This window comes from Hyla sarda, chromosome 9, assembly GCF_029499605.1.
Source record: "Hyla sarda isolate aHylSar1 chromosome 9, aHylSar1.hap1, whole genome shotgun sequence".
In the NCBI taxonomy this organism is placed as follows: Eukaryota; Metazoa; Chordata; class Amphibia; order Anura; family Hylidae; genus Hyla; species Hyla sarda.
Window position 1 is genome coordinate 150,112,288 of NC_079197.1, and position 26,710 is coordinate 150,138,997.

Below are 26,710 nucleotides of genomic sequence, written 5' to 3' on the forward strand. Positions count from 1 at the left end.
ACAACGAGTTTCTAACTTGGATCGGTTTCTTCATCAGGTTTATATATATAGCATTTATAACAAATCCAACATAGTGACTGAGGGATGACGTCACAAGGTTAAAACAGGACAATATATTAGTGCTTCTCTACCAGGGTGCCTCCAGCTGTTGTTAACTACAACTCACGGCATGCTGGGAATTTAAGTTTTGCAACATCTGGATGCACTCTGGTTGGGGAAACACTGTCACATATATGCATAAATAATGATAAAATAAATGAACAATAAGATAAAGGGCATACATTACATATAATTAAAAAAAATATGATAATAATAATAATAAATGATAAAAAAAAAAATAATATGTATGTAGAACCAGTTTGAAGAATAATGTATAAAGACATAATTATGTTCCGGTATAATATAATATATAAATAGCAGCAAACGTATTTTGATATAGGAGAGTACGTCCCCATCGGGCCCAGTCGTAATGGAATAGTAATGCGCATAATGATTGTGTAGTGTAAGCATAATAACCATGGTAACATGGATGCTATCATAGCATGGAGGTCACATGATTCTGCTGGGTAAATGTGTTGCTACGGTAACCAAGCAGCACTGAGATTACGGAAGCCGAAGCTTGGTAGCTGCGCAAGCCCCGTAGCGAATGGAATCGCGTATATGAAGGATGTAATGGATTCCAAACCCATATGAATAGGCTTGGTAAAGTACATGGAGATGGCCTGATCTAACTACTAAAGCCCATCTCAAACGCAACTTGTAGATGAATCAATAATGAGAATAAACAATAATAATTGAGTAAAAACTATAGTGAATATAAACAATAATAGTTGGTAAGAATAAATAAATGTACGAGGTCGTAGATGTAAACTGATGTACACAACAAGGCGTTATAGGCAATGATCAGACCATATAATGACTGATTCTCAAATACAATCTCAGATGTAATGTGCCTAATACACGGAATAGATATGTGGTGTCCCACGGTGTATGGCAGGACCACAGGGTGTAGCGGTGTAGGTGGTGGGGCAAGATGGTATTAACCCCTGGGGCAAGGTGTTAATAACCCCTAGTGTTCAAGACGCCAGAGTGGTTTTTGGTACCGGAACCACACGAATGTTATCTCCGCTATTCCAATGGCTTGTAGTGAAAGGAGAGTCCACAACCAGTTATGGTTTAACGGAGGCTTTACTGGTTTAAGACAGATGGAATTATCTTCACAGCTAGGCCAGATTTCCAGAGAGGTGGCCAGGAACACAGAAGGACCTCGCAGCTTGCTAGGACCAATTAGACTTGTAATAGACTTTAGATAATTATCTTGAGGCTTGACTATAGGCTGAACTTGACTACTTGTTGTGACAGCAGACACAGACTTTTGACTTACTGGAATGACTGTAGCTTTGCGGCCTTCCAGATGCTGGTCACTAGCACTGAGATCTCTGGTGATTGCTGGTCTCAGTAAAAACTGATGGGACAGGAGAGAATTGTAATGGCTGCCCCTTTATATAGAGGGGGGCTGAACCAAAGCCCATTGGTCAAGCTGCGGGTCATAGGTTAAGCTGGTGCTCTCTGGGTAACATCATGTGATAACATAACATGCAACATTTCACAGGTCCTTTAGATGACATTACTGGAGTCCTCCAAAGGTCCTTTATACTAACTATACATAGGTATACTGCCTATACATACAATACAACAAATAGCACTACAATAACAGCAGGGGAGACACTGCAGGAGAGCCCCCAGGTCACTGAGGGACTCAACCTGACAGGGCCTAAGAGTAGTGCAGGACCATGTCCTGTACTGGGACATTACAGATATATCTTTCCTCTGGGTATAACTAAGGGTTAGATGATGGTTTCCAAGACTTCATTTAAACCTTTAGGAGTGAGTGTGTTTATTTTAAAGATCTTGATCAAATCAATTGGAAATGTCGACCAAGATTTGATCGATGGGGGTAATAGTTATTGGGTTCCCCAGGGTGTTCTAAAGTACATTGTTTTGAAACTCCATGTAAAAGAAGTTTATTCTTTATATTTTGCTGATGTTTGTGCAAGCAGCCATGTAAGGGATGGATCGTTCTTCCTAGATACTGCATGCACTCAATTAAATAGATCAAACAATGATTGACAAGTGAGTACATTTTTGATTGTTTAATGAGCAATTCCTCTTAAGCAGAGGCATCTTCTGGTATTACATGAGTAAGATCCTGATGGTATACTCATTATCTTTTTTTTACCCGACTGGTGTTTTATCTGGCTGGGGGCCAGGATCTTCTTGAGAGTAGTCACTTTTCTGTAAGTAAATTTGGTCCTCGGTGGAATCTTATCCTTCGGAAAAACATCTTTAACAAATTCCGTTATTTGGTGGTTATTATCCTGAGAAGCTTTTATCCTTATGTACCAGTCACTGTAGTCCCATAATGGGCCAGGCATGGTACCCCCATAATTGTAACTGTGCCATTTCTCTCATTATGTGCCAGTCACAGTAATGCCATAACTGCCAGTCATAGTACCCCCCAAAACTCAGCTAGTCACAGTACTCTTGTTAATGTTCCAATCACAGTACTCCAATAACTGTGCCTGTACTTCCATAACGTGCCAGTCACAGTAATCCCATAACCGACAGTCATAGTGCTTTTCTAACTGTACCAGTCACTCTTATAACTGGGCCAGTACTCCTATAAGTGCCAGTACTTCTATAATGCACCAGTCAGTTATCCCATAAGTGCCAGTCATAGTACTTCTCTAACTGTGCCAGTCACACGACTCCTATAACTGTGCAAGTACTTCAATACCTGTGCTAATACTCCCATAATGGGCCAGTCACAATAATCCCATAGCCTTGCCAGTTACAGTACTCCTCTAACTGTGCCAGTACTCTTGTAACTGGCCAGTCACAGAACTCCCATAACTCAGCTAGTCACAGTACTCTTGTTAATGTGCTCCTATAATAGTAATCCTATAACGTGTCAGTCATAGTACTCTCATAACTGTGCCTTTCACTGTACTCCTATAACTGTGTTAATACTACCATAATGGGCCAGTCACACTAATCCCATAACCTTGCCAGTCACAGTACTCATATAAATGGAACAGAACTCCCGTAATGGGCCAGTCACCGAACTTCCATAACCTTGCTAGGTACTCCTCTACCTGTGCCAGCTCTCCCTTAATAGGCCAGTCACATAACCTTGCCAGTTACAGTACTCTTCTAACTGTGCCAGTACTCTTGTAACTGGCCAGTCACAGAACTCCCATAACTCAGCTAGTCAGACAACTCTTGTTAATGTGCCAATCACAGTAATCCTATAACGTGTCAGTCATAGTACTCTCATAACTGTGCCTTTCACTGTACTCCTATAACTGTGCCAGTACTACTATAATGGGCCAGTCACAGTTATACCATAACTGCCAGTCATAGTGCTATATGGTAGCTTGGGGGATGTAGGGTATGGGGAGTGTAGCTGTGCGGGTATTAAAGGGTGCTTGTTAACCCTTGCTATTCGTGACGCCAGGGTGAGGGCTCCTCAATAAAGCTTTTCTTACCGCTGCCCTTCCCAGGAACAATAGGGCTGTAGATGATAATAGGTTTGAGGTAGTCAGTAATAATGGATTGTCCACAACCGGAAAGCTTCTGTAAACAGCGTTAACTTTACTGAAGATTTTCTGTACACTTCATTAACATAACAGTCTCTCATCAATGCAGCTTCCTTTTGGAGATTGACAATGGTTGGGACTTTAGCTTTAAGAGTCTCTAGTATATTGCGCTGTTCCACTGGATTTAGGGGAATTAGTTGCGGTCCAGTAGTCATGCTAACATTAGCAGGGATTAGAGTAAAACTCACAATTTTTGGTTCTGCTGAGGCCGTAGGTTTTAAGGCCTAGCATGTCTTTGAAAGTTGCGTAGATCCGTCCTGTTAGTCCGGCATCCACGAGAGCAGCAACCCAAGAGAGCGATAATTGGACGCAGCTCCCTTATATGGGCAGGGGCTGGACTAATGCTAATTGGTCCATATGGATGTCAATCACCAATACAGAGATTTGTGGGTAACACGTGACCCAAGGACCTCCTAAGGTCCTGCAACATACCATAGAGGTTACTAACTTGGTCACATGACCGAAGGTCCTGCGACGCTGAACAAGCTAAGTACTATACATTTCTATACACTTCTATACAATATAGATATATAATTTATGAACATTAAAGTTAGACTTAAGGAGAGGCAACTAGGGGCTGTCCCACCTGAGGAACCCTACCTGAACATAGTTACTCTGACTTTGGGGACCTCTACACTAGGTACTGGATGCAATACGGTACCGGGACACACCATAATGGGCCAATCACAGAAATCCCATAGCCTTGCCAGTCATAGTACTCCTATAAATGGGCCAGTACTCCCATAATGTGCCAGTCATAATACTCCCATAACATTGCTAGTCATAGTATTTCCATAAATGTACTAGTCATAGTACTCCTCTACCTGTGCCAGTAATCCTGTAATGGGCCAGTCACAGTACTCTTATAGCTATGCCAGTACTCCCTTAATGGGCCAGTCACAGTACTCCTATAGCTATGCCAGTAATCCCGTAATGGGACAGTCATAGTACTCCTATAGCTATGCCAGTAATCCCGTAATGGGCCAGTCACAGTACTCCTATAGCTATGCCAGTAATCCCGTAATGGGACAGTCACAGTACTCCCATAACCTTGCTAGTCATAGTACTCCCATAAATGTACTAGTCATAGTACTCCTCTACCTGTGCCAGTACTCCTGTAATGGGCCAGTCACAGTACTCCTATAGCTATTCCAGTACTCCCGTAATGGGCCAGACACAGTACTCCTATAGCTATGCCAGTACTCCCATAATGGGCCAGTCACCGTACTCCTATAGCTATTCCAGTACTGCCATAATGGGCCAGTCACAGTACTCCTATAGCTATTCCAGTACTCCCATAATGGGCCAGTCACAGTACTCCTATAGCTATTCCAGTACTGCCATAATGGGCCAGTCACAGTACTCCTATAGCTATTCCAGTACTCGCATAATGGGCCAGTCACAATACTCCTATAGCTATTCCAGTACTCCCGTAATGGGCCAGTCACAGTACTCCTATAGCTATTCCAGTACTCCCGTAATGGGCCAGTCACAGTACTCTTATAGCTTTTCCAGTACTCCCATAATGGGCCAGTCACAGTACTCCTATAGCTATGCCAGTACTCCCGTAATGGGCCAGTCACAGTACTCCTATAGCTATTCCAGTACTCCCATAATGGGCCAGTCACAATACTCCTATAGCTATTCCAGTACTCTCGTAATGGGCCAGTCACAGTACTCCTATAGCTATTCCAATACTCCCATAATGGGCCAGTCACAGTACTCCTATAGCTATGCCAGTACTCCCGTAATGGGCCAGTCACAGTACTCCTATAGCTATGCCAGTACTCCCGTAATGCGTCAGCGCATTCTACTGTTCAGAATAGCTGTCACTGAACTGCCAGTCAACCTGGGTAAAAGTCTTCCCCTCTTAGAGTCTACGATGCCCACCTTCACAATTGTTGAGAGACTTTTGGATGTTCTGAACAAATATAAACGTGTGGTATGAGCTGTAATGGCTGCCATTTCCTGTTGGAAAAAAAAACAAGAAGGCGAAAGAAACACAGAAATAACTAAGAAAAAGAAGATTTTACGAAACCTGAGGGAAGAGAACGGCGTCTAGTAAATATATATCTACTGGTGATTTTTTTTTTTTTTTATTCCAGGTGGGAACACTCTTTAATTTGAGGTATTCTTAGCTGCCACCTGCCTCCTTTCTATTTCTCAGCAGATGGCGCGGATGGGTTTGTAGCCCTACAGTGCCAGGCAGCTTTTCTGACTGACTCCAGCCTGCACATGTAATGTACTGTGTGATTAGAGGGAAGTCTAACACTATAATTTCCTATGGAATATAGCACGTATATAGCAGTAAGAAAGCTGCATGATACGACAAGTCTATGAAGCCATGTGACTGATTGGAAGAGCCCGTGTCTGCAGAAATGATGATAAAAGTATATTGCCAGAAGGTCGTCTGAAAGAATAATGTGACCATGTTGATCTTAAAGGGGTACTCCACTGGAAAACTTTTTTTTTTTTTTTTTTTTTGTAAATCAACTGGTGCCAGAAAGTTAAACAGATTTGTAAATTACTTATATTGAAAAATCTTAATTCTTCCACTACTTATCAGCTGCTGTTTTCTTTCAGTCTGTCCACAGTGCTCTATGCTGACACCTCTGTCCATTTTAGGAACTGTCCAGAGCAGGATAGGTTTTCTGTGGGGATTTGCTGCTACTCTGGACAGTTCCTAAAATGGTCAGAGGTGTCAGCAGAGAGCACTGTGGTCAGGCAGAAAGGAAATTCAAAAAGAAAAGAACTTCCTGTGGATCATACACCAGCTGATAAGTACTGGAAGGATTAAGATTTTTTAATAGAGGTCATTTACAAATCTTTTTAACTTTCCGGCACCAGTTGATTTAAAAAAAAAAATTAAATGTTTTCCAGTGGAGTACCCCTTTAAGGGTCTCTTTTTGCTATAGAAAAAAATTCTAACATTTGTTCTAACACTTTGTGAAAAGAGCAGAGAAATGGCAATCCATCTCACCAGAGCAGTGGATGCCAACCAGTGTGCCTTCAGCTGTTGCAAAACTACAACTCCCAGCATGCCCAGACAGCCTTCGGCTGTCTGGGCATGCTGGGAGTTGTAGTTTTGCAACAGCTGAAGGTATACTGGTTGCAGAACGACGGAGGACGGTTGCAGAACTAATATCGCCTGTCCACATGTGTATTTGTATAACTGTCTTTTTGTCTATTGCACCACCATTACTGCATACACACAGGTATTGCAGAAGTGTGACATTTGCATTTGTACAAGATGAGTGGATTCTTGGTCACGTGACACACTCCCCAGCTAGTTTCTCTGTAGAAGCTTCTGGAAAGGCTAGGGAAGGAGTCACCTAGTCCGACCCCCTTTCCCCAGAAGACTGAACCCAAAATCAGTTTAGTTTGGCTCTAACCAGAAAAGAGTGAACATCTCGCTTAGGCCCCTTTCACACTGCCGCTATGTTCCTGCATTCTGACACCCGTTTTTTTTTTAGCAATAACGGGTCCTGAAAAAATTAATGAAATAACTGAATACAACCGATGATAACTGATGACCAATTTTAACGCACCTTCTTTTTTCCGCCCTTGCATTTTTCGGTGTGAATTACTCTTGATTCACTCCGTGTGAACGCACCCTTAATGGCTTATTTTTCCTCCAAACCACAGGATGTCATATGGGGGCGGAGTTCTCCCCATCCCTGGCAAACCTGTACATGTTGCATTGGGAGGAGGGACGTCTATATGCAGATTCTAATCCGTACCAACATAACATCATTTGGTACGGAACATATATAGACAACCTCCTCCTAATATGCCAGGGACTGGGAGAGGACACCACGGATTTTTTTCTTTCTTTTTGTGATGAAAATGACATGAACCTCCATTTCACTATTCATGTGGAAACACAACAAATAGGTGACTGTATCTCCTAGAAAATAGAAACAAAGATGTTCCATAAGTCAACTGCTGGTAATAGCATTCGAGTAGTGGCCACCCTAAGCATACCACCAGAAATCTGCCAATAGGGGAATACATCAGGGCTGCAACATCTGCGCTCCAGCCAGACACGCTGGCCGTGAGCGCTCTCTTGTCATGTCCCCGCTGCCGGCGGGGCTGGAAATAGCATCATGGTCTTTCTGTTCCTGCAGCCCCAGCACGTGTGCCCCTGCCTCCTAGGGTGCGCATGCGCCGGAGCTCTTACATTTAAAGGGCCAGTACTCATTTAATTAAGTGTATTCACCTGTGCTCTTGTTATAAGTAATTGCTCCTCCCTTGTTTCCCTGCTGGATCTTTGTTGCCTTTGTGCCCTAGAGAAAGCTACTGTGCTTCTGTATTCCTGATTTCTGTGTACCAGATCCTTGGTTCGTTATCTGACCCTGCACCTGTGCCCACTGCCCTGACCTACTGCAACCTTGACCACATCTTGACAGTTTCCTTCTGTGCCACACCCAGGGATGTGGAATTCCTATCGCCCGACGCCCGGGACATGCAGTTTCGGGCGCCGGGCAGGTGAAAAGGTGTGAGGTGAAATATTCAAACCCGTGAAAAAATTGGACTGCCCTTCCCCTTCGCTCTCTGAAGTTTGCCGAAGCTACAGCCTGGAGGAGCATGGGCAGAGCCATGGGTTTGATTTTTTTCACCGCACGTCTGCAGGAGATAACCTCACACCGGACCTGACAAGCGCTGCTGTGCTCTGCAGTATGTATGGAGCAGGCTCCCGACTCGTGCCCGCTCCATACTCTGCAGACCTCGGCTGTGGAAACGTGCGTCCTCCGAAGCAGAGCAGGGGAGATGAGAAGCTGTCTTTCCCCTGCTCTGCCTTCTTTCTCCCCATGCAGATCTGCGTCCTCTGCCTTCACTCCTCCCAGCTCCAGCTTCGGAGAGCTGAGGGGAGGAGCGGACGCATGTCTGCACGGGGGGAAAGTTTCACACCGCCACTAATAACTAGCATGCGACGCTCAGCAGTATGTATGGAGCGGGCTCCGGACTCCTGCCCGCTCCTTACCTTGCAGCCCCCCGGCTGTTCTCAGTAGCTGGGGGCCGCCGCTAATAGCCAGCATGCGGCGATCGGTGTGGCTGGCTATTAACCTCTTAAATCACCCCTGTCAAAGCTGACAGCGGCGTCTAAAGGACATGTGAATGCTCCCTGGTGGGATAGTGGGGTGGATTTCCCCCCCGCAGTGTGATTGCAGAGGGGCGATCCACTATGGAGGCAGCTGGAGGACTTACCTCTGCTTCCTCCTGTCCCGCTCTGTCATTGATAGATCCTGGCTGGACTAGGCTCTATCAATGGATCACAGAGCACACAGATCAATGGAGTTCACTAGAACACTATTCATCTGTATGAGGAATCTAATCTAATCTAAGTCTAATAAAGTGTAAAAAAAAAAAAAGTTTTTAATAAAAGTAAGAAAAAACCACACATTAACCCTTCCATGTTAAAAGTTCAAATCACCCCCTTTTACTATATAAAAAATGCAAACATAATAAAAATAAACGTTGGTATCGCTGCGTGCGTAATTGTACGACCTATTAAAATATAACATTATGTATCCCGTACGGTAAATGTAATAAAAAAATACCAAACCACAGAATTGCAATTTTTTTTAATATCCCAGAAAAAAAAAAGTTTAAAAGTGATTAAAAAGTCAGATCAATACCATAATGGTACCGATACAAAAAACAGATTATGGCGCAAAAAAAATGAGCCCTCATACAGCCTGGTATGTGGAAAAAAAATAAAGCTACAGGGGTCAAAAAATGGCAATTAAAAAAAATTAAAAAATGTTCAGAATTTTTTCAAACATTGATGTAAACTATACAAATCTGGTATTGCTGTAATCAGGCGGCCTAAAATATCAAACTAACATGTTATCTCAACCACAAGGTAAATGGCGTAGAAAAGAAAAACCACCAAATCTGCAAAATTATCTTTTACTATTTCAATTTCACTTCCCTAAATATATATATATATATATTTTTGGTCCAGAGAATATGTTATTGAAAAATTAAAAGGTATCATTATAGTAGGTAGTTATGGCTATTATAGGGCGAGGAGGAAAAAATTAGAGCGTAAAAGCGAAATTGGCCGGGACAAGACCGTCATGAGGGACAAGTAGATTTTGCTCCATTTTAGTCCCGTGGACAAGTAGTTTTTTTTAATAAAATTTCCACACCCCTGCACGCCACATCCCAGCAACCTGTGTGGACGAGTCATGCCAGGGGTAGCGAACTGGGTGCCGCCTGCCACAGCAAGATCATCCCGCATTGCAGCGGGCTCTGGTGAAGACCAGCGGCACCTTAGACTCCGCTCCCTGGCATGTCATCATCCACACAGGCCCGGAGGATCCACCACTTGCCGTGACCCTTACATGGGCATCCTCCCAGGAGGCATATTACCAGCAGTCGAGTACAGATATCACTTTGAGACTTAGAGACAGAGGATATTATTATGCTACATTAAATAGAGCAAAAAACATTGCAGACGGCAAAACGAGAGCTCAATACTTAAATACGCCATCAGTTAAAAATCGTAACAAAAACATGTCCTCACCTGTTCCCACATTTTCTTCACCTTTTAGTCGGAGCTTCGATCAAGTAAAGACCATCATTACAAAACACATTGCGATATTCCTACAGGACGATGTCCTGGCGAAGCTCCTATCTAAGGGTGTGAGATGTGACAAAGAAGGCTAAGTCTCTGGCCAGTACTCAGTCTCCAAGTGATTCTCCAATAGACAAACAAACAATCAGATGGTTGCACACCACGGGTAACAACAAATGAGGCCGATCTCGGTGCAACATGTGCAAATACATGCTCCCCTCATGACAAATAACATCTGCAATTACAGGTTCAAAGTACCCAATTAAAGGGGTACTCCGCTGCTCAGCGTTTGGAGCAAACTGTTCCGAACACTGGAGCCGGCGCCGGCAGCTCGTGACGTCATAGCCCCGCCCCCTCAATGCAAGTCTATGGGAGGGGGCGTGACGCTGTCACGCCCCCTCCCATAGACTTGCATTGAGGGGGCGGGTGTGACGTCATGAGGGGGCGGGGCTATGACGTCACAAGCTGCCAGTGCCGTCTCCAGCGTTCGGAACAGTTTGTTCCAAACGCTGCGCATGGGAGTACCCCTTTTAAATTTCAGAAATGATCTGATGTATTTTTATTAAGCTTGATCCCACAGGAGGGGTTTTTTGCATTACATGTGTAAACTTGAGATGTCCCTGAGGGCATAAATGCCATAAGGGATGAAGGATATATCATTCGTGCAACTATGCAGATCGTGTCTAGAGGCGGGACACACACACGATCTGCGGGATACATCCGCATTGTTACATTGCCATTTTTTCCTTATCTATTGTGACACTCTAAATGATGTTTCATATACTCTCCAGGTATACTGATTTATCCGATACCAGATGCGAGTGAAAATAATAATAATAATAATTTTTCACATGCATCGGCTAATCAATACCTTTTTTTTATAAATATCAACTGGCTCCAGAAAGTTAAACAGATTTGTAAATGACTTCTATTAAAAAATCTTAATCCTTTCAGTACTTATGAGCTTCTAAAGTTAAGGTTGTTCTTTTCTGTCTAAGTCCTCTCTGATGACACGTGTCTCGGGAAACGCCCAGTTTAGAAGCAAATCCCCATAACAAACCTCTTCTAAACTGGGCAGTTCCCGAGACACGTGTCATCAGAGAGCACTTAGACAGAAAAGAACAACCTTAACTTCAGAAGCTCATAAGTACTGAAAGGATTCAGATTTTTTAATAGAAGTAATTTACAAATCTGTTTAACTTTCTGGAGCCAGTTGATATATATATATATAAAAAAAGTTTTTTCCTGGATAACCCCTTTAAGAGCGATGTGGCTATGAGGTTTTTGTATGCATATATTTTCTCTTGGTTGTCCAATTAGCAATGCTTGGTATTTTACATATGTGATCTGGTTTAATGTAAATTTTAGGCCTTGCTGTTTACCATAATGCACATTTTTCTAATATATAATGGAGATCTGCGATCCGGCGTAAGCATCACATTGCTGTTTTGTGAAATGGAAATTAACTAATAATCATATTGTGGTGGCCCAGTACGGGATGGTGTGTCCCCGTACTTCTCACATGTGTGCAGTGAGTTTTGGAGGCGGAGTTTTGGAGGCGGGGCCGTTTGCCAACGTGACCGCACATATAGGGCCGCCGCCGGAAAGCCTTGTGTGTATGGTGAGCGAGGGATACGCAGCGTATTTCCCGCTGCTGCTGCAGATTTTGCACAGCGTCAAATACGCTGTGTATACGCCAGGAGGGAGCGTACGCTTATTCTGCTTATTCTTTTAGGGTAGGGTCACACGCCAAATTTTGCTCCATATTTTCTGCAGCTGTTTTGCTACCCATTGACCTTACTGGGTAGGAAAATACACAGCAACAAATATGTTGTGAGCCTACCCCTGAGGTTTGGCTGGGTGCACACTGCATTTTTGTTTCTCTTTATTGCATACATTTTATACACTTTAAAATAAAAAAAAAAACGGATACTAAAACCAAACAGCAGAATTGATTTCCCATTACATTATAAAAACATATACCGTATTTTTTCTTCCCCAAAACTGGGGGGGAAAAGTCGGTGCGTCTTATACGGCGAATACACCCCTATCACGGCGGTCCCTGCGGCCATCAACGGCCGGGATCCGCGGCTAATACAGGACATCACCGATCGCGGTGATGCCCTGTATTAACCCTTCAGACGCGGCTATCAAAGCTGACCGCCGCGTCTGAAGGGAAAGTGACACTAACCAGCTGTTCAGTCGGGCTGTTCAGGACCGCCGCGATTTCACCACGGCGGTCCCGAACAGCCCAACTGAATAGCCGGGTTAGTGCTTACAGGACACCGGGAGGGACCTTACCTGCCTCTTCGGTGTCTTCTCCGTTCAGGGATCCCCTGTATGGCCGGCGCTCTCCTTCCTCGTCATCACGTCGTCCCGTACGTGTGTCGGCGTGCGTAACGACGTGATGACGGTGACGGAGAGCGAGGATACCCGGCCGGCAGCAGAGACGTTCCGGAGCGACGGCGACAGCGATGGAGCGACATCCAGGGCAGCGGTGACGGTTCCGGAGCGACGGGGACACGTGAGTATTACCTCCTCCTGCAGCGGTCTTCAATCTGCAGACCTCCAGATGTTGCAAAACTACAACTCCCAGCATGCCCGGACAGCCAACGACTGTCCGGGCATGCTGGGAGTTGTAGTTTTGCAACATCTGGAGGCCCGCAGGTTGAAGACCACTATTGGGTTCAAAATCTTTATTTTTTTTATATTTTGCACCTATAAATTGGGTGCGTCTTATACGCCGGTGCGTCCTATAGGGCGAAAAATACAGTACTTTTTTTTTTTTCACGTACACAATAATGTTGTTGACTGTGTTTACTCATAAAGCAAAACAGACTGTAACAGAAACTGTGAGACAGAGACCAAAACGCAATGTGAACGCACCACAAGCATAAATGGCTCTCGGGCAAAGCGTTATCCTGCACGTTATACTGCAGAAAAATATCATTGCCCATCAACTACGAGAAGCCTAAGAGGCAGAATACGATTACGCCGGAAAGCTTCTTGATCGTGTAAGCAAATGGTAATATCACAAATGAACAGCAGGTGTCAGTGTTACACTAACCGGAGGGAGAAACTAGAACAAAGTAAAAACAGCAAAAATGGAGATATAAAAAGAAGCTAGATTTTACATGATGACTATAAATGTGGAGCGTATGGTAACATTATCAGTCAGTGGCCCACTGGTGGCGCATTTTTTTTCTGCAGAAATAGCTAAATATTACAGGCAGAATACTTTTGCCTGTAATAGATATACCTATAAGTTCAGTCATTGATGGTAGACAATATAGGGGCACTAGGGCAGGCACTCGTCGAACATTAAAGGGGTACTCCGCTGCTCAGCGTTTGGAACAACAATGGAGCCGACTCTGAGAGCTTGTGATGTCATAGCACCGCCCCCTTATAACGTCACACCCAACCCCCTCAATGTAAGTCTATGGGAGGGGGCGTGACAGCCCCCTCCCATAGACTTGCATTGAGGGGGTGGGGTGTGACATCACGAGGGGGCGGGGCTATGACATCACAAGCTCTCAGAGTCGGCTCCAGCGTTCAGAACAGTTTGTTCCAAAACGCTGAGCAGCGGAGTACCCCTTTAATTACGCACACTATGAAATTGGCGCTGTTTGCAGCCATGTGGGTACTTATATGGCAGGCCCTATGTGTGGCAGTACTTTGACTCAAACCTCTATTAACCCCTTAAAGGGGTTACCCAGGAAAAAGCTTTTTTTTATATATATATCAACTGGCTCCAGAAAGTTAAACAGATTTGTAAATGACTTCTATTAAAAAATCTTAATCCTTTCAGTACTTATGAGCTGCTGAAGGTGAGTTGTTCTTTTCTGTCTAAGTGCTCTCTGATGACACGTGTCTCGGGAACCTCCCAGTTTAAAAGCAAATCCCCATAGCAAACCTCTTCTACTCTGTGCAGTTCCTGAGACAACTTCAGCAGCTAATAATTATTGAAAGGATTAAGATTTTTTTAATAGAAGTAATTTACAAATCTGTTTAACTTTCTGGAGCCAGTTGATATAAAAAAATATAAAACAGTTTTTTCCTGGAATACCCCTTTAAACCCCTTAAGGGCCCGGGCTTTTTCCGTTTTTTCATTTTCAATTTTTCCTCCTTAACTTTAAAAAATCATAACTCTTAAAAATTTTCACCTAAAATGATATATAATGGCTTAATTTTTGCGTCACTAATTCTACTTTGTAATGACATTAGTCATTTTACCCAAAAATCTACGGTGAAACGGGAAAAAAAATCAATGTGCGACAAAATTGATGAAAAAACACTATTTTGTAAGTTTTGGGGGCTTCTGTTTTTACGCAGTACATTTTTTTTATCAAAAATGATACCTTATCTTTATTCTGTAGGTCCATACGGTTAAAATGATACCCTACTTGTATAGGTTTGAATTTGTATCACTTCCGAAAAAAATCATGAATACATGCAGGAAAATGTATACGTTTAAAATGGTCATCTTTTGACCCCTATAACTTTTTTATTTTTCTGTGTTCAGGGCGCTTTGAGGACTCATTTTTTGCGCCGTCATCTGAAGTTTTTAGCGGTACCATTTTTGTTCTTATCAGACTTTTTGATCACTTTTTATTCACTTTTTTGTGGTATAAAAAGTGATCAAAAATGCGCTATTTTGGAGTTTGGAATTTTTTTGCGTGTACGCCATTAAACGAGCGGTTTAAAAAGCGATATATTTTTATAATTCGGACATTTCCGCATGCGGTGATACCACATATGTTTATTTTTATTATTATTTACATAATGTTTTTTTTATTTTTGGAAATGCCGGGTGATTCAAACTTTTATTAGGGGAAGGGATAATTGAAAGGGTTAATGATTTTTTTTACACTTTTTTAATGCAATATTATAGCTCCTATAGGGGACTATAACATTGCATTAACTGATCTTTTACACTGATTGATCCATCTCCATAGGAATGGATCAATCAGGTTTTTCGGCGATTGAATGCTCAAGCCTGGATCTCAGATTTGAAGCATTCATTCGGCGATCGGACAGCACAGGAGAAGGTAAGAAGACCTCCTCCTGTGCTACAGCTGTTCGGGATGCCGCGATTATACCGCGGCGATCCCGAACAGCTCCCTGAGCTAACTGGCAACTTTTACTTTCGTTTTTAGCCGCGCGGCTAAAGGGTTAATAGCGCGCGGCACAGCGATCAGTGCCGCGCGCTATTAGAGGCGGGTCCCGGCTTCACTATGACGCCGGGCCCGCCGCGATATGATGCGGGGTCACCGTGTGACCCTGCGTTATATCGCAGGACCGGGACTCATGACGTACGCATACGTCATGGGTCCTTAAGAGGTTAAGGACACAACCCATTTTAGCTTTGATTTCTGGTCTTCGTAAAACACCTCAACTGTGATTTTAGGTCAAATCACTTTCACTTCATGACAATATTTCTCTAAAAATATAAAAATGCACTTTGAATGAAAAAAAATGCATCTAAAAAAAAAAAAACGTGAACCGACTTCAACTCACTCATGAAGCTATTCAGTTCACCTGGATCACCTCCAGCCTCAGCAGCCTAGTTAGATGACCAGGTGCAGTGATCAAACTCTCCTCTCTCTGAAAAGACAAAAGATTAATAGGAAATGTAGGCTTTCTTTTTTTTTTATTTTTTTTTTAGAAAATCATTTCAGTGATGGAATTGCATCCAGAATGGAGCCAAACCCTCATGCCTGCCACATCAGCTAAAACAGGTTAGCACAAGCCATACACAAGAACCTCTACATTATTCTCTAATAATAGCCTTTGCTGCACTATATAGGCTGCTTGTACACCTAGCGCTTGCGGCTGTGTGTAGTTACCACTATTTACCACTAATGGCCGCTGTAGCTGGACTTGTCATTGTTTCAGGCTGTAAGTCCAGATGGGAATTCGTGATAAATCTGGGGTGCCACCTGCTAACACTAGTTGTATAAGAAGTCTCCGTGTAATTGAATGTTTCCATCCACGGTGGAATTGCAACACAAATTATATTAGAATGTTGCATAATATTGTATCGTACAATCTAGAAACTCTATTTACATAAATACCTTTAAATTGCATTAATTAGTGATTATTCAATGGCCTCTATTGGCCGCTCCTAAAGATGCCGTGCTATTATTACATTAGACAAGGGCAGGGACTTCCATGTTCCTTATTCAATTACTGTCAGGTACAGAAATAACCTACGTGATCTCCCATCAAAGACCCTCACCAGGAATGATCCCATCAGTTCTATACATCTGCATTAGGGGGGGGGGGGGGGGGTTTCACACCACGTTTTTGCAATCCAGTTCCCGTGTCACGTTTTTTTTAAGGAAACGTATCGCTAAAAACCGTACTAAACCGTATATGCCGGATTCCGGTTAAAAAACGCATTGTGATAAAAAACGTATATACGGTTGCATACGGTTTTACACTAAAAACACTCCCAGATAGAAGATTCTAGAAGCTGGTGGAACTTTCGGGAACCAACTGCGCATGTGCAGATTCGTAAACCGTATTGTGAAAACCGGATGTAACCGTAAGTGTATCCGGTTGAATACGGTTCTCATAGACCACCATTATATAAAAAACAGATACGGTTTAAATACGTTTTTTCAAACGGACTTCAAACCGTAGTAGACTACGGTTTGAAGTACGGGAAATTAAACGCTTTTAACCGTAACGGATACAAAACGTATGCAATTGCATGAAACGGTTAACATACGTGTTTGCAATACAAAGTCAATGAGTACGGTTTGCAATACGGTTCCATACGGTTTTGACGCTCAAACCGTATACGGGAACTGGATTGCAAAAACGTGGTGTGAACCCGGCCTTAGACTGGCATTAAAGATGTAGTGTGCGGAGGTGGCACATATGTATGGAGGAGTTCATAGCCCTCACTCCCGCAGACCTAGACCAGTGTTTCCCAACCAGCGTGCCTCCAGATGTTGCAAAACTACAACTCCCAGCATGCCTGGACAGCCAAAGGCTGTCCAGGCATGCTGGGAGTTGTAGTTTTGCAACATCTGGAGGCACCCTGGTTGGGAAACACTGACCTAGACCACGTCAACACCAATTTGTTTCAATGGTTGGCTTTCTGAGTTTTAGCCACATACAAAATACTTTCATGTTACTGCAGAAAAGTAACTTATCCCCTATCCACAGGATAGGGGATAAGTGTCTGAACTCGGGGGGTCAAACCGCTGGGACCCCCGCAATCTCCTGCACAGGTCCCGGCTCTTTGAGAGGAGCGCGTGCTGGGGATGGGACGTGCTCCATTCATTTCTATGGGAGATGCCCAAGTACAGCACCAGGGTCTCTTCGGCGCTCGTATAGAGAATAAATGGAGCGTGTGCCTACCCCAACATGCGCTCCTTTCAGAGAGCTGGGGCCCATGCAGAACATTGGGGGGAGGGGGGGGGGGGTCTCAGTGATGGGACCTATTAATGGGGGATGCGTTACTTACTTAAAGGAAAACTGTCACGTTTGCTCCCACACTTACCACAGGTACTGACGCAATCTTAGTTTTATCATACAGTGACCCCCCCCCCCCTCCACGACCTACGATGGCCCCGACATACGATCATTTCAGCATACGATCACTCTCAGAGGCCATCGCATGTTGAAGGCAGCATCAACATACGATGCTTTTGTATGTCGGGGCCATCGCATAAACGGCTATCCGGCAGCGCAGACTGCTTCAGCTGCCACCGGATAGCTGTTTACGGTTCCCCGTGTGGTTCGCTAACAATCACTTACCTGTCCTGGGGGCTCCGGCGCGTCCTCATAGGGATCCCCTGCATCGTCGGCGCTCTCCATCGTCGTCATCACGTCGGTGCGCACGCTGTCCTGTCATCCAATAGGAGCGGCGTGCGGAGCGACGTGATGGCGGCGACGGAGAGCGAGGATGCCGGGGAAGCAGAGGCCTTGCCGGAGCGTCGGGGACACCCCGGGGACGCGGCGGCAGCGATGGAAGGCGACATCCCGGGCAGCGGTGACGAGTGGTGATGGTCCGGAGCGGAGGGGACAGGTGAGTCCAACTTCCTCTAACAGTGGTCTTCAACCTGCGGACCTCCAGATGTTGCAAAACTACAACACCCAGCATGCCCGGACAGCCAACGGCTGCCCGGGCATGCTGGGTGTTGTAGTTTTGCAACATCTGGAGGTCCGCAGGTTGTAGACCACTGTCCTATACTTTACATTGCACGGATCCCTCAACATGTGATGGTTTCAACAAACGATGGTTCATTTGGAACGGATTACCATCGTATATTGAGGGAGCACTGTATCTGGAAATGTGGCTGTAACTGGCATGGACGGGGTTTCTGTAGCTTAACTGGCACTGACGTCAGCGCCGCCCGTCCACAGCGCTGCCCGCTTATGAATATTCATCCCCCCTCCCTCCAGCTCTCCCTGTCTTCGCCGCTCCTAACTGGTCTTCACTGCGCATGCGCCGCTTCCTGACATGTGCAGTGAAGTCCAGTTAGGAGCGACAAAGAGAGGGAGAGCTGGAGGGAGGGGGGGGGGGTGTGTGAATATTAAGCGGGCAGCGCTGCGGACGGGCAGCGCTGATGTCAGTGCCAGTTAAGCTACAGAAACCCCGCCCGTGCCAGTTACAGCCACATTTCCAGATATAATAAAACTAAGATTGCGGGCGGACGGCCGGACGGATCCGGCCAAGGTAGGGATCATAGGAATCAGCGTCTCCCGCACTATCCGTCAGTACCTGTGGTTAGTGCGGGAGCAAACATGTGACCGTTTTCCTTTAAAGTACCCCTTTAACTACCCTTGAACATCTTGGATATAATATAATATATATGGTCCTTTCACTAATGGTCAAAGTACTCTTTCCACCCCTATACTGTATGTCCTTGGATTGTAATAGAATCTCAAGGGTTAACTTCTTCCTTCCCTGGGTCCTTTGTGGTCCTCCCCAAACTTTTTATTGAAATTTTTTTTCTATTCCTGTTTTGTTTTTTCCCCTCTGTACTATACATATCAATGTTTCACCAAGGGCATTTGGCTTCCTTTGCCAAGAGACAAACGTAAGTGACCATTTGAGCCTTTATCACATAAATTGTATATTTCTTTTGTCAATTTTACGCACCCTCATCATCACTAGTCATACAGCGCCATTTGTTTTATTCTAGCGCAGCTATGCATTTCATTACTCTAAGGCAAGGTTTCCACCATTTTTATATTTTTTTTGGCAAAAACATCAATAAAAACACCCATTCTGCCACATGGCGTTTTTTTTGTTAAAAAACGCTGCGGCCAGATGTCAGCTGCAAATCAGTAGGGAACTACAAAATGCCAGATCCACTTGGTGTTTTTTTTTTTTGTTTTTTTTAATCCTTTCGGCATTTTTCAGCTATTTTGGGCCAGCTATTAGAAGTCTATGGGAGTGAAAAAAAACAAGAAAAACGCCATGTGGGTTTAAACTTTGGCGTTTTTGCAGGCAGTTTTTATTCTTTTTTGTACCAAAAAAGGGATGGAGATATCTTTTTTATTAAATTTTGTAGGGTACCATTAAAAAAAAATAAAAAAAAACATAGTAGGGATGGAAAAATTTTTATTGAACGAAATATATATATATTTTTTTTAACTCAATTTGTAATCATTTTTAAACAGGCACCAATTTATGTGGGCAGGCAGGGACCTAAAAATGTAGCTGGCAATAATAAAAATATAGAAAGGGGCCATTTATTTGTAAAAATAATGTACTTTTTATAATTAATTTTGTAAAACTTTTTATTAGTAATGTATTTTAATTATGTGTTTAATAAAGTGTTTTTTTTTTAACTTTATTTCTTTATTTTTTAAATTTTTTAGGTAGTACTGCTACTCCCAGCATGGAACAGACTGTTCCATTCTGGAAGTAGTAGTACCTGTACTAATAGATTGTCCAGGTGTCACTTCTGACACCCATTGCGATCCTCCTATATAATCTATAGAAGCGGGCAGCACGGCCCGCACTTCTCCGCTCCCCTGCACTGTACTCTGTGATGTGAGGTTCTGTTCCATGTTGGGAGTAGTAGTACTACCTAAAAAATGTAGGCACTCTTTATTATACACATAATAAAAAAACACATTACTAATAAAAAGTTTCACAAAATGAATTATGAAAAATATATTATTTTTACAATTAAATGGCCCTTTTATATTTTTACATCCCTACTGCATCCTTTTTTTTTCTTCTTTTTTTGGTACCCAACAAAATTCTTTAAAAAGGGGCCAAAAATGCAATTTCCACACATAGGCAATGCCGTGGCATTTTTTCAGGCGTTTTTTTTTTGGCCAGAAAAAAACCAAGTGGAAATCTGGCCTAACTTGGCCATGTGATCACCAGTCTGACCTTCTGGGCCAGCCGACTTTCTATAAACTAGAGGATGATATTATCACCTACCAGATTCCTCCTGTTAGCTCCCAGACCCCTTCCCTCCCAGATCTGTATGCTGCTGCGATTTCAATGGGATCAGGATATATAGTAGTATGCAACTCCCCTGAGGCTGTGTTCACACATTGCTTTTTTTTTTTGCAGCTTTTTAAAAAATAAATGTTGCTGTAATTTTTCCAATATCATGGCAAAATAGTGATATTTTACCACAATTGTGCAAGTCACAGTAAAAATTTGCAATTTTTACTAGAATTTTGTTAAATCACAGCGAAATGTAGTAACAAATGTTTGAAAAATGCAGTAGGAATTTAATATGTGAACACAGCCTAAAGGCTTCAGAAACTTCATAAAACATGTTAACTGCGATTATAGGTCAAATCACTTTCACCTTATGGTGATATTTCTCTAAAAATGCACTTTGAGTAAGAAAACCCATCAGAACTACACATAATGTGATCTGACCTCAGCCCATTGAGGTCTTATGAGCCTAAGATCACTTGGGTTAACTCCAGCACCAGCATCCTAATAAGATAACCAAGCGCAGTGATCAAACACCACACCCAAAGCCTAAGCATCCATGGGAAATGTAGGCAGCATTACAGAATCTCTTCAGTGATTGTATTGCAAACCAACATGGAGCCAATCTCAGGCCTGACACATCTGCTAAAACAAGTAAGCAGAAAGCATACACGAGATCCTCTACATTACTTTCTAACAATTGCCTATGCTGCTCTATATCAGAAAAAAAAAAGAAAAATGCGGGATTGCTTCTTATACATGTTTTTACTCACTTTAGTGTTTTTATTATATATTCTTCAGTAGATTTATTGCAGCTGGAAACCTGTTTAGTATTATTTGTATGTTCCATTTCTGATACGCTCAAACGGCAAAAGCAAATAAACTTTTCATCTGAAAAAAAGCAAACAAAAAACCACAACAAAGAAACAGATTTATACTGTAACATAGTACAAAAGATTGAAAAAAGACCAGAGTGCATCACGTTCAACCTATAACCCTAATGAGTCCCTACTGTATTGATTCAGAGGAAGGCAATAAAAACTCCAAATATGGCATCAGAATAAATCCCTGGATCAACGTTCTGTCCCTATAAATCTAATATCCATAACCTGTAATGTTATTATTCTCCATAAATGCATCCAGGCCCCTTTTAAATTCTTTTACAGAGTTGACCATGACCACCTCCTCAGACAGAGAGTTCCACAGTCTCACTGCTCTTACAGTAAAGAACCCCCGTCTGTGCTGGTGTAGAAACCTTCTTTCCTCTAGACGTAGAGGATGCCCCCTTGTTATAGATACAGTTCTGGGTATAAATAGATCATGGGAGAGATCTCTGTAATGTCCCCTGATATATTTATACATAGTAATTAGGTCTCCCCTAAGCCTTATTTTATCTAAACTAAATAACCCTAATTCTGATAATCTTTCTGGGTACTGTAGTCCTCCCATTCCCCGTATTACTCTGGTTGCCCGTCTTTGAACCCTCTCCAGCTCCACTATATCTTTCTTGTACACTGGTGCCCAGTACTATACACAGTATTCCATGTGTGGTCTGACCAGTACTGTACACAGTATTCCATGTGTGGTCTGACCAGTACTGTACACAGTATTCTATGTGTGGTCTGACCAGTACTGTACACAGTATTATATGTGTGGTCTGACCAGTACTGTACACAGTATTCTACGTGTGGTCTGACCAGTACTGTACACAGTATTCCATGTGTGGTCTGACCAGTACTGTACACAGTATTCCATGTGTGGTCTGACCAGTACTGTACACAGTATTCCATGTGTGGTCTGACCAGTGCTGTACACAGTATTCTATGTGTGGTCTGACCAGTACTGTACACAGTATTCTATGTGTGGTCTGACTAGTACTGTACACAGTATTCCATGTGTGGTCTGACCAGTACTGGACACAGTATTCCATGTGTGGTCTGACCAGTACTGTACACAGTATTTCATGTGTGGTCTGACCAGTACTGGACACAGTATTCCATGTGTGGTCTGACCAGTACTGGACACAGTATTCCATGTGTGGTCTGACCAGTACGGGACACAGTATTCCATGTGTGGTCTGACCAGTACTGGACACAGTATTCCATGTGTGGTCTGACCAGTACTGTACACAGTATTCCATGTGCGGTCTGACCAGTACTGAACACAGTATTCCATGTGTGGTCTGACCAATACTGAACACAGTATTCTATGTGTGGTCTGACCAGTACTGTACACAGTATTCTATGTGTGGTCTGACCAGTACTGTACACAGTATTCTATGTGTGGTCTGACCAGTACTGTACACAGTATTCCATGTGTGGTCTGACCAGTACTGTACACAGTATTCTATGTGTGGTCTGACTAGTGATTTGTACAGCGGTAGAATTATTTCCTTGTCGTGGGCATCTATGCCCCTATTGATTCACCCCATGATTTTATTTGCCTTGGCAGCAGCTGCCGACACTGGTCACTACAGCTAAATATATTGTTAACTAAGACTCCTAAGTCCTTTTCCATGTACAGTATCTGTTTTTGTTTTATTGCATTTAGCACTCAACTGCATATGCCAGTATAGAGGAGACTGCAGGACACCCTTTTGGCATAAATTTGTCCATTAACCCCTTAACGACGCAGGACGTATATTTACGTCCTGCGCCGGCTCCCGCGATATGAAGCGGGATCGCGCCGCGATCCCGCATCATATCGCGTCGGTCCCGGCGCTAATCAACGGCCGGGACCCGCGGCTAATACCACACATCGCCGATCGCGGCGATGTGCGGTATTAACCCTTTAGAAGCGGCGGTCAAAGCTGACCGCCGCTTCTAAAGTGAAACTGAAAGTATCCCGGCTGCTCAGTCGGGCTGTTCGGGACCGCCGCGGTGAAATCGCGGCGTCCCGAACAGCTGATCGGACACCGGGAGGGCTCTTACCTGCCTCATCGGTGTCCGATCGACGAATGACTGCTCTGTGCCTGAGATCCAGGCAGGAGCAGTCAAGCGCCGATAATGCTGATCACAGGCGTGTTAATACACGCCTGTGATCAGGATGAGAGATCAGTGTGTGCAGTGTTATAGGTCCCTATGCGACCTATAACACTGCAAAAAAAATGTAAAAAAAAAGTGTTAATAAAGGTCATTTAACCCCTTCCCTAATAAAAGTTTGAATCACCCCCCTTTTCCCATAAAAAAAATAAAACAGTGTAAAAAAAATAAATAAATAAACATATGTGGTATCGCCGCGTGCGTAAATGTCCGAACTATAAAAATATATCATTAATTAAGCCGTACGGTCAATGGCGTACGCGCAAAAAAATTACAAGTCCAAAAAAGCGTATTTTGGTAACTTTTTATTACATTAAAACATGAATAAAAAGTGATCAAAAAGTCCGATCAAAACAAAAATCATACCGATAAAAACTTCAGATCACGGCGCAAAAAATGAGTCCTCATACCGCCCCGTACATGGAAAAATAAAGTTATAGGGGTCAGAAGATGACATTTTTAAAAGTATAAATTTTCCTGCATGTAGTTATGATTTTTTCCAGAAGTGCGACAAAATCCAACCTATATAAGTAGGGTATCATTTTAACCGTATGGACCTACAGAATAATAAGGTATCATTTTTACCGAAATATGCACTGCGTAGAAACGGAAGCCCCCAAAAGTTACAAAATGGCGTTTTTTTCCGATTTTGTCGCACAATGATTTTTTTTTCCGTTTCGCCATGCATTTTTGGGTAAAATTACTAATGTCACTGCAAAGTAGAATTGGCGACGCAAAAAATAAGCCATAATATGGATTTTTAGGTGGAAAATTGAAAGGGTTATGATTTTTAAAAGGTAAGGAGGAAAAAACGAAAGTGCAAAAACGGAAAAACCCTGAGTCGTTAAGGGGTTAAAGACTTTGCACATGTTAGGGCTGGGTGTTATACCAATTCATACTGAATACCGAAATTTTTGTGCTGCACAATATGCATTTTTCCCATACTGCAATACCAGTTTGGCCCTGCCCCCTCGGGAATTAATGAATTATCAGCCCAGGGCTGCGCTGTCCCCACATCGGGGAACTAATCATATGTGACCAGCCAGCGTTGTTCTGCTCCCTCCCCCCCCCCCCCCCAAATTATGTGACCCGCCAGCGCTGTTCTGCTCCCCCCCCAATAAATTATCAGCCATGGGGGGTACTACTCACATGTGTCACCCGCAAGAACTGCCCTCCTCCTCTTTGTTGCGGGCCGCTGGCGCTGGAACTCTAAACTGTACGCCAGTGGTCCCCTACCTGCGGACCTCCAGATGTTGCAAAACTACAACTCCCAGCATGCCCGGACAGCCAACGGCTGTCCGGCCATGCTGGGAGTTGTAGTTGTGCAACAGCTGGAGGGCCGCAGGTTTGAGTCATATTGGGCCATATTACTGGACACTGGTAATGAAATACAGAAACTAATCAATATGAAAACTGACATGGAGCCTTCCCCATTATTATGAAATCTATAGCCTCATTCCTAATGGATGATATGAATTACAGGCTGACATGATTTATCCCTATCATACAGAACATCTACTGCAGCTATGTGTCAATGATCATCCTTGAGTCACGCAGGTTAGGTTATAGCAGCTTGATAATAGCCGGGGTGGATGTGCCCTAACACACACGTCCCATGTGGATCACCTCCAATGGTTATCTCTCCTTAGAATGAACGTGGAACCTCTGGCCTTCATATGACTTAATTCTGTTTCTAAATATATGTTTTATCTGCTTTCCTAAATTCTACTGGTTGCCCCTGGAAACAGACGGCAATGAGGCTTTACCCCACTGTCAGACACATGACGTAACAGTGAAGCTCTACATAAATGTCATCTGAGCTCCCACAATGCACTGCTCTGCGTATCAGGATATGCCATAAATGTCTGATAGTTGCGAATCTTGCTTCTGAGACCTGCACATATCTCAAAAGGGAGGGCCATCCAGCCTTGCTAAAAATAAAAAAAAAGCTACATTGTCTACACAGCTCCTATAATTGGCCATGAGATCTATCCAAAATCTATCCAAAATAATTGGCCATGAGATCTATCCGAATCTTGCTTCTGAGACCTGCACATATCTCAAAAGGGAGGGCCATCCAGCCTTGCTAAAAAAAAAAAAAAAAAAAAAAAAGGCTACATTGTCTACACAGCTCCTATAATTGGCCATGAGATCTATCCAAAATGTGTACAACAGCCTACTCGGCTCCATTCGGAATCCTGTCCACCTTCAACCACCTTAACCAGACTTTATAGGCTTGGGGACCCTTGTAAACAAAAAAATGTGGGTCTCAGAGGTGACACCTGCATCTTTCAGACATTTATGGCATATCTGAAATGGATTGGAACCAGATCCGGTATCAGATGAGTATCTGCGCCCTTCCTAATTAGGTATCAGGATCAGTGCATGCACGAGAGAAGAAAATCACTCTGACACAAAGTTCAGCAAATGACACTTCCTGTATTTACAATAGTTACAAGGGTTTTTATAGACTGTAAAACGGTGCCGTGTGCAAAACTATAGTTTCTTCCATCTGCAGGTGTTCTTCATCCAGGATGTGGGTCTTATCATCTTGGGTGTAGCCCTCACTGGAGGCGCCATCTTATACACATTGTTTTAAGCATGATGGGAGGGGGAGTGAGCTAGTGAGAGGCCATTTTAGCAAGCATATAGTAAGTAGCCATTTTAGCTTATCCATTACATGTCAAGTGAATGTGCCATAAATGTTTATGATGGGAATACCACTTTAACATGGCAAAACCCAAAGCCGGATCATTGCCAAATAGGTATGGAAAAATGTCAATGGCTTCCTCTAAAATCACTGAATTGGATCGGTCAGACCCCCACCAATAATCTTGTAATGGCCTATACTGTGGAAATGCTTTTTTTTTTTTTTTTTTAAATCCTGGGCATTTAGCCTGTGGTCCCAGTGTTTATATTATAAGTGGCCCCTAACCCACTTACGGGTAGAGATATTAGAGGGATTAAGCCCTTAGATTGGAATACCCCTTAACATGGTAGA

General features: G+C 43.3%; 1 long non-coding RNA gene across 1 annotated transcript in view; it reads left to right on the forward strand.

The window, feature by feature from the left end:
• The first annotated feature begins 584 nt into the window (after positions 1-584).
• Positions 585-26,710, forward strand: part of LOC130290684 (uncharacterized) — a 33,860-nt gene continuing 7,734 nt past the window's right edge. Inside the window, exon 1 of the long non-coding RNA XR_008847664.1 lies at positions 585-702. This is a non-coding gene — a long non-coding RNA (uncharacterized LOC130290684). The remainder of the gene's footprint in view (positions 703-26,710) is intronic.